The sequence below is a fragment of the Cryptomeria japonica genome, chromosome 1 (assembly GCF_030272615.1).
Source record: "Cryptomeria japonica chromosome 1, Sugi_1.0, whole genome shotgun sequence".
Lineage (NCBI taxonomy): Eukaryota > Viridiplantae > Streptophyta > Pinopsida > Cupressales > Cupressaceae > Cryptomeria > Cryptomeria japonica.
In genome coordinates, this window is record NC_081405.1 from 674,049,845 (window position 1) to 674,060,153 (window position 10,309).

Consider the following 10,309-nt stretch of genomic DNA (forward strand, 5'->3'; position numbering starts at 1 on the left):
GCCTGTGAAACCTCCTTCAAACACTAAAATTGTGTTGGATTTGGAGGAATCTCTTTCGGTCACTACCAAAGTGTCCTCTTCCGATGACCCCACTTTGGTTAAGGTTGATACTCAACGTGTGAGCTTTGTTGATCCCAATCTCAACAATAATGATAATGTTGTTAACTCTAATAGGTTGAAGCATGTGCATCCAAAGGAGAACACACAATCCAATGGATGGAAGAATGTGCTTGTCGAAGAGATGCATAGTCACAATGACCTTAACATAGTCCCAAAGTGATTACAAACAGACGTAGGCACTGCTATTTTGTTATTGGATTTGGTGGTGGACTTCATTGTTTCTTCAATGAATAATGCTCTAGTTGGGAAATTTTCCTCTTTCAGACCAACAATTGATATGGGAAGGAAATGGGTGTCTCTAAAATGGAGGTTGAAAGGAAGTGTCACGATAAGTATCATGCCCAATGCTCTCTTCTTGTTCAAATTCACTATGGAGGAAGATCTGGTTGTGATCTTCTCAGGGTCCTGGGCTTATAGGAAGCACCATCTCTCACTTTGTAGGTGGAAATCTGGTTTTGATCTTGTAGTGTCTTTTAACAACTCCTGTTGGGGTTTGCTTTTTAGGACTCCCACTTAAGTTCTAGGATGAGCAGATTTTTCAGTTGATTGGGAATATATTTGGGCATCATGTGCCTACAAATGTTGTGATCAAGACAAGATCCAGTTTAGTTTTTGTGTGATGGTTGCTATTAATAAGAATCTTCCTAACTTTATTACCTTGGAATCTAAGTTGGGAAGTTGGACCCAAGCATTAGTTTATGAGAATGTCATGGTTTATTCTAAAAAATGTTCTAAACCAAGACACTTGATATCTGAGTGCAAGTCCCCCCCAACAAAAACCTTTGAAACAGAAGGAAATATGCATGTCCACAGTGTCTGCGATTATGGACAAGGTGTCGGGTGGGGATTGCTCAGAGGCAAAGAATGATGAATACCCTTTCACTGAAGGGCTCCTCAAGATGATGGAAACCCAAGTCCACCCAGGTGGAGAAAATCAATAAAACTTCTAAGAAAACGGGATCCTGATTTGAAGGAGAGATTTCCCCCCTTCTCCTAACAAGGCTTCACAAGGGGAGCTAAGCAATATCGTGAAAATGGGACCCCTGGAAGAAGGGGAGATTCCTCTCCCTTCTACCCCACCCACCTGCAATGTTGTAGATGAGGTCCCAACTCCTATCAGTCCAAGTAACTGTATATCTAGTGGGCAACATGAGTCTACTAAACCCTCCCCTACGGACCCTATAGCCCCCTTCCCAATTATTGTGCATACCTTCTCCTCACCTAGTGCTTCCTCAAGTGGTTGTGTGCAAACAGGTGATGATGGTTGGATGACACATAAGAGGAAAACTAGGAATAAGAAGATTGATGTGGGTTCGAAACAAAGACTGGATGTCTGTCACAGAGACTCACTAGGCATAAGGAAGTGGTAATGAAAATCACTAATGGAAGGCAGAGGACCCTTGACTCATCAACCATAATTAAAAAATGAAATTCCTCTGTATTAGGGGGAATTTGGAATCAGGGTTTCAATTAAGATAATAAAACCACTAACAAGCCAAATTAGCCAACACATTAAAAGATGAGTGAACCTAATAGATCTAGCCACAATCCAAATAAGGAAAGGGTTGTTATTCTAATTAGGTTCACTTATTGTTAATAGTTACCCTCTTTGTTAGTTGAATTTGGAAGGTAATTATGAAATTAGGGTAAAACAATGAATAATTGAACCAAATTGTCAAAAATAAATTGCTACAGATATCCCACAGAGCCACAAACTGAGATCTGGGAAAAAAGAATATGTCTAGAACCCATTCCTAAAAGTTCAGCCTAATTTTTCGAGACCAGGTAGTACAGATTCCCCCTAGTCCTACGAATTTCACTTCGTCGAAAGTTGAACCTATTGGAATCTTAGAGTATAGCTCCTGAACCTATTTCCTACACACACAAAGAGAAGGAAATATGTCTTGTAGAATGTCTTCAAAGAAGGTTGACCGTGCATGCCATCTTGAATGCATAAACTTGACTTCACTTTTTCTCAAATGCTTTATGAATGATTGATTGCTTGCTCACTTGAATTGAATTTGCAATTAAGATCATAGAGTCATTAGATTAGGTTTTCAAATGGGAGGGGTAGACCTCCTTTTATACTTGGCTGCTTGAAAATTAATAAAATTTCTAGAGTAGGCCAACACAGGATTAGGTTTCTAGCTCAATTGAGATTAATATTGTGGGGACCAAGAATGGGCCCTAATTGAGAGGACCAGGGTGTTGGGCACCTTGGCCTTGTCAATCAGGACTCAGGCTTTGATAAAAGACAAAGGAGGAGAGGAAAATGGAAGATTCTGGATGGTGTAAGTAGAATTAGAATATGCATTAGGCATTGAAAGCTAAAGCGCCAAGGTGAGGTCTAGGCGAGGATGAAATTGTATGCGGATACAATTTACAACGTTACAATCTCATGGAATATGAGAGATTAAACAACTCCCAAAAATAATATTCCCTCAAGGATTTCATTTTAGAAAAAAGAATTGACATTTTGTTGCTTCAAGAAGTTAAGATGAAAGATAATTCTTTTAGCACTATTTCAGGAAACATTTGACTGAGCTCCTCTTTTTTTATAAGTAATACTAATTGATGCAGTCACCGATAAGGAGGAACCTCAAAGAGATCTATCCTACCAGTCAACAAGAGTAAACACAATGGAAACAAAGAGACATGATGGAGGCAATGCAGAACTAATGGAATTATATCATGAATTGTCAATTACAATCAACTGGTAATCATCCAGGTTACATAGATCAACACATAGGCCTGCAAGAACATACATAATAAGTCACAACCAGGACCTTGAATCAAGAGATTTATCTTCTAAGTTCTATCTCCTATCTTCTACTATTTACTATTTGTTGTTTGTCCTCCTAATGCTCGATTACATTGATATATATACACAATCTAAGGAAAATAGGTCGGCCCAAAGGATCAAAGCCCAAAGAACAAGACCTAGCGTGTACAACCAAAAAGGTCGGCCTACGCCAAGAGACTTTCAAAAAATCCAAAGGATGAAACGTAGAAGGTCAGCCACACACCAGAAACATCGAGATCAACATCCAAGGCTCCGCAAGCTTCGTAATGGGTTTTGGTAGATCACCAGAATAGGTCTTAGGCAACCGGTAACAAAGGAGCAACCAGTAGCAAGAAACTATCATGGAACCGGTAGCGATATCTTGCCAGAAATTGATCCAAATGCGATGCAGTTTGGAAGCAAGAAAGATGATCAAGTCTTCGAGTAGAATCCAACTCCATAGGTTCCAGTGAGCCAAAACCGATACACAAAAAGAAACATTGAAACTGTAAACAAAAAGCAAAACAAAAAAGGGAAAATGTTTTTGGTTGATGCAAGATTGCCATGAACCAAGGATGCTCCTACATTAGACATCCAGGGTTGTTGAAAAAGTGAGTCTCTCACTTTGCTGGGGTCAGAGGAAAACCAATGCAGTTTACCTCTGCCTAAGAAATCCAAGATGAATCTTCAACTGGTCTGCCTTTCCACTTTATCAAGTACTCTTGATATTGACTGCTCCGGTTACTGCACCCAATCCTACGATCCAAAATATCTTCAATCTGATCTAGTTCCTTCTGGGGCAACTATTTCTCCCAATCTGCTACACTGTCTTCACTGAATTCTGGTTCATGATACTTATGAAGGTCTGCAATATTGAACACTGGTGAAATACTCAAACCATCTAGTAACGCCACTTCATATGCATTTCCAAAACTAAATTTCCTTAAGATTTTACAAGGTCCAAACTTCTTCATTTGCAACTTATTATAGGTTCCAACTGGGAATCTCTCTTTCCTTAAGTAGACCATCACCTCAACGCCAACTTCAAATTCCTTATGTCTCCTCTTCTCATCTACCTTTTCCTTATACTTATTGTTCATGTCCTCCAAATGTTGTTTAACCTGAATATGCAAGGCTGGTATGTGATCTGCAAAATCCTCTGCTTCTGAACTTCTATGGTCATCATTGCTAATATCCCTTAATTCTGATATACCTCTAGGATGCATTCCAGTAACTATGTCAAAAGGTGTTTTTCTGGTACTCCTACTCACTGAATTGTTATAGGCAAACTCTTTCTTGTTCAAGATTTAAATCCCAACTTCCAGTTTTATCTCCCACTAAACATCTCAACAGATTTCCCAAGCTCCGGTTAACTACTTCTGACTGTCCATCAGTCTGTGGATTAAAAGTAGAACTGAATTCCAAGTCCGTCTTCATATTCTTCCAAAGTGTTCTCCAAAAATAGCCAACAAACTGAATTCCAAGTCCGTCTTCATATTCTTCCAAAGTGTTCTCCAAAAATAGCCAACAAACTTAGTGTCTCTATCTAAAACTATGCTTTTAGGTAATCCATGCAATCTCACCACTTCCTTGAAAAATAGGTTTGCTACATGAACTGCATCTGATTTCTTCTTACAAGGTATAAATGAGCCATCTTAGAGAATCTATCCACCACCACAAATATTGAATCATTCCCTCTCTGAGTCTCAAGCAATCCTAGTATGAAATCCATGCTTATATCCTTTCAAGGTCTAACCAGTACTGTCAAAGGCTTATACAATCCCGCATTCTGACTACTACCTTTTGCAACTTGACAAACTCTACAACTTTGCACATATCTCTTAACATCCTTATGAATTTGGGGCCAAAAGTACTGCTCACTCACCAAGGCTACTATTTTGTCAATACCAAAGTGTCCAGCTAAACCTCCACTATGTTTCTCCTTAATTAGATTCTCCCTCATAGAACTCTTAGGTATGCACAATTGAACTCCTCTGAACAACTTTCCATCCTACATGAAATAGTCCAACCACTTACTCCTATCTACCATAACCGGTTCTCTACATGCTTTCCAAGGTTCTCCAAAATCCGGGTCATCATCACACAAGGTCTTCAATTCTTCAAAACCTAATACTGTCACTCTCATCTTTGTAAGAAAATTCCTTCTTCTACTTAGTGCATCAACAACTTTGTTAGATTTACCACTTCTATGCTTTAACACAAAGGAATAACTTTGTAAAAATTCTACCCATCTCATATGTCTCTGATTCAACTTAGTCTGACTATTCAGATACTGCAAAGCTTGACGATCTGTATACAACACAAACTCCTTAGGCAACAAGTAATGTCTCCACTTCTTCAAGGCTTGAACTATGGCATAAAATTCTTGATCATATATTGAATATCTTCTCCTAGCATCATTCAATTTCTCACTAAAATAGGCTACTGCTCTTCCTTCTTGGCTCAAGACTACTCCTATTGTTGTTCCACTTGCATCACAATCAACTTGAAATACTTTGTTGAAATCCGACAAAACCAACACAGGCTGCTCTATCACTTTTTGCTTCAATAACTCAAAACTTGTGTTTGCTCCGATGGTCCATCTAAATTCCTTCTTGTCTCTTCTCATGGTCTCAATCATAGGGTTACAAATTGAACTAAAATTTCTAATGAACTTCCGATAGAAACTAGCCAATCCATGAAATGATCTTACCTCTCCAATTCTTTCTGGTGTAGGCCACTCAACAATTGCTTTCACTTTCTCAAGGTTCATCTTCAATCCATCGGTAGATATCACAAATCTCAAATAGACTAACTCTTCCTTTATGAAAGTACACTTCTTAAGGTTTATCAACAACTTTTCTTCTCTCAACCTCTGCAAAACTTGTCTCAAATGCAACAAACACTCCTCTTTTGTCTTACTGAAAATCAGAATGTCATCCAAGTAAACAATAACAAACTTACCGAGTAATTTCTTCAATAACTCATTCATTAACCTCATGAAAGTACTAGGTACATTAGTCAACCCAAAAGGCATCACCAACCATTCATACAGTCCTTCATTTGTCTTGAATGTTGTCTTCGATTCATCTCCTTCTCTGATCCTAGTCTGATAATATCCACTCTTCAAATCTATCTTTGTAAAGTATCTTGCTCCACTCAAACAGTCTATTATGTCATCCATTCTAGGTAAGGGAAACCGGTATTTCACTATGATCTTGTTTAGTGCTCTGGAATTAGTACACATTCTCCATTCTCCATTCTTCTTAGGTGCCAATACTACTGGTACTGCACAAGGGCTCAAACTTTCTCTGATCAAACCTTTCTTCAATAGTTCCTGCACTTGTCGGTCCAACTCATTCTCTACTGGTGTCAACTGGTGTGCAACTTTGTTAGGCAAACTAGCTCTGGGAATCAAATCCATGCAATGACTAATACTTCTTACCGATGGTAATCCATCAGGCACATTATCTGAAATGATGTCTTCATACTCTGTCAACAAATGTTTTATCTCCTCCGGTTATTCTTCTTCCAATTTCGGTCTCTCAGCCTTCCTAGGAATCATGGAAAAACACACATTCTCATGTCTCATTCCATCCAGGAACTTCCTTCCATCCACCAAAAAGATCCTAGAATTCGTACAGACTTCACTCTTCAAAGGCTCGTCCAAAGGTAGCAAGGTTTGCTTTATCCCATTTGCCACAATGGTGTATATGTTCTTCCTTCCATGATGTATTGCATGTCTATCAAACTGCCAAGGTCTACCCAACAAAAGGTGAAAAATATCCATAGGCATAATATCACACAAGACTTCGTCATGATAATTCCCAATTTTCAATTTCACCAAACATTGCTCACTTACCAACAACTTGTGTTCATCCCAAATTCATGCTATCTAATAAGGCTTAGGGTGTTTCAATCTTTCTAAGTTCAACTTATTGACCATCTCTTTTGAAACAAGATTTTCTGAACTACCACTATCAATAACAACTTTACAACACTTACCAGATACCTTACATATGGTCTTGAATAAATTTCTCCTCATCATCAACAGTTCTCCATCTTTCGGTTTGTTAGCTGATCTGGTGGGGCTTTCTTCCACCACTACTGCTCTTCTGGTACTCTCTGTCTTCTTGCATTCAAATGCACTATGTCCTTCTCCTCCACACTTAAAACAAGTTCCTCTAAATGTTCCCTTATCTTGTCTTCTGATATCTTTTCCAAAATTCTCATTCCGGTAGCCATCCGGTTCTCTTCTCTGGTAGAAATTTTTATCATCCTTCCGATATGAACCACCTTTCTAGTAAGAATTACCTTTCATGCTTACTTCTTTATCCTTGCTCTGCTTTGCATAGGTACCTCTTCCTCCGGTATATCCTCTTCCTCCTTGAAATTTACTTCTGGTAAACCTTCCACCTCTACCTCTCTGCCTCTACTCATGTCTCTTATTTAACTTCTCTTCTGCTTTTAAGGCATACTGGTAATCTTCTTCAACACTCTCCAATTTAATCAAACTGAGATCATCTTGTATAGAGGTCCACAATCCATTCAAATATGTAGCAACTTGTTCAACTTCATCATCTACATGTCCGGATCTAATATTTAGCTTATAAAATGCTTCGGTGTACTCCTTCACACTAGATTCCTTTTGTCTCAAATTTTGTAACTTTCAGAACAGGTTTACTTGATAATCAACCGGTATAAACTTTGATTTCAACTTCGCAACCATCCGATCCAAAGTCTTAATATTCTCTTTACCTCTCCTCTGTCTATCAACTTGCAAATATTCCCACCAAAGAGATGCATGACCTTTCAACCGGGTACAGGCATATTTCACCTTCCTTTCCTCTGTAGTGTTTTCAAAATCAAAATACTTCTCCATTTCTCTGATCCAATCCATCAATTCATCGGAATCCAGCTTTCCATCATATTCTCGTGGGGTAAAATAGGGTTTAGTATTAGCCCTACTCAAAACCCTCATAAACCTTTCCTGATCCGGGTCAACCACTGGTGGGTTTGCTTGTTCCATCGAGGCTTCTTCTGCCTCATCTTCACTTAGATCCTCAATATGTTGACATCTTCTTTGTATTGTCTCCACAGCTTCCAACTGGGCTGCTATACCTCGCAACATTTCCATCATTGTCAGGTCTGCATTCCCACGTGCTCCACCATTCCTAGTTCCTCTTCATACCATCGATTCACACTAGTCCTTTGCAATTGCAGGCTAGATCCGCAATCTGCCACCCTACAACAAAATTTAAGACACGCAACCTCCAAAATGAAACTTCACTCTGATACCACTTGGTGCAGCCACCAGTAAGGAGAAACCTCAAAGAGATCTATCCTACCGGTCAGCAAGAGTAAACACAACGAAAACATAGAGACATGATGGAGGCAATGCATATCTAATGGATTTATATCATGACTTGTCAATACAATCAACCGATAATCATCCAGGTTACATAGATTGGCACACAGCCCTGCAAGAACATACAAAATAGGTCACAACCAAGACCTTGAATCAAGAGATTTATCTTCTAAGTTCTATCTCCTATCTTCTACTATTCACTATCTGTTGTCTGTCCTCCTAATGCTCAATTACACTGATATATATACACAATCCAAGGAAAACAGGTTGGCCCAAAGGATCAAAGCCCAAAGAACAAGACCTAACATGTACAACCAACAAGGTCGGTCTCCGCCAAGAGACTTCCGGAAAATCCAAAGGATGAAATGTAGAAGGTCAGCCACACGCCAGAAACATCGAGATCAACGTCCAAGGCTCCACAAGCTTCAGAATAGGTTCTGGTAGATCACCAGAATAGGTCTTAGGCAACTGGTAACAAAGGAGCAACTAGTAGAAAGAAACTTGTTGGCATTTTGAGTTTGTTGGCATTTTTTATATAGATTGCATTAATGATATGTTGTCATTGATGTCAATTGTACCGGTAATAGTATTCATGATATTGCTAATGCTATTGTTGTTATTGCTTTTGTCTTGTAACTGGTGTGTTAAACTTTGTGGAAGATGTTGTAAACTGATATGTTAAGTTTGTGAGTTGAACCGGTAAACCGGTGTAAAGGGGTAAGCCTTTCTATGTAATGTAACTGGTAAACCCTACCTGTTGATAAACCCTAACCGATCGAGTTTGTTGGTTTATTATCTGGTGAGCGGAAATGATGGAGACACATGTGATCATTGTATAAGGATAAGAACAGATTGATTTGGCACGTTTGTTTGATTTCTTGGGAAGGAGCAAAGTGGATTGTATCTAATGCATAGCGTGTGATGAGTTACACAGTTCGATGAAACGGTGATAATGGAGCGGTTGGAATTTTCTTGAAGAATGTGAAGAGATTGTTATGATTTCTAATGGTTAAGATTGTACCGACTTGTTTGTAATCTCAATGATGAGAATTTGGTTTTTGTTGTGTTACTGACCTAATTGTTTTGTATTTAAGGTCGATGAAGTTGTTTGTAAAAGTTGTTGGCAAAGTTGGCAAGATTGGCAGAAACCTGTGAGTGTGCAGGTGCCTGTACTTTGAGTAAAGGCAGATTGAAGCTTAAAAGGATCTGATCAAGCAAATGTAGTGCTATTCAAACAGATCAACAAAACTTGTTGTTTTCTAACAATTACAACAGAAGTGAAATCCCTTAACCAGGTAAGCTCTAACAAGCTTGGTTATTCATTAAATCCTCTAACAAGGTGGTCCATTAACTTGGATTCTTAAATCCTCCAGCGAGGTTACTCCTAACAAGGTAGTATGCTTTTCATCAAGGCATATTTGTAAATCCCTTAACCAGGTGATTCCTAAACAGGAATTAGTTCTAAACAAGACTTATTGTAAAGCTTTAACAGGCTTGGCTTCTAACAGGGCAAACTTCAGAAGAGTTCGGATAGCTATCTTTGTGAGTCCCATCTCATCATGGTTTTTCCACGTATAAACATTTGTGTCAAGTGGTGAATGCTTTTGTGGTTGTGATCTTATATGTTGATTAGATTAATTTCTGATAAGGCATGATAACTAGAAGCATTGAGAGATGAATATGTTGAGATATGTTTAAGCATTGTTGTTGTTCATAAAGATTGAAGTTGTTTATTGTTGAGTTGTCAGAACAGTCAAACCGGTTGATGTCAAGTATTCATATGAACATTAATCTTAACTATGATAAGTTTACTTTGTGTGATTGAATTTGAGTTTGGGAACTTTGTATCAGTTTTTCAGTATATCGATTCACCCCCCCTCCCAATATTCTACCGGATACTTATTCTTTCATCATACCATCAAAATTGTCATGGGAACCGGTAGCGATATCTTGTCAGAAAGTGATCCAAATACGATGCAGTTTGGAAGAAAGAAAGATGATCAAGTTTTCGAGTAGAATCCAACTCCATAGGTTCCAGT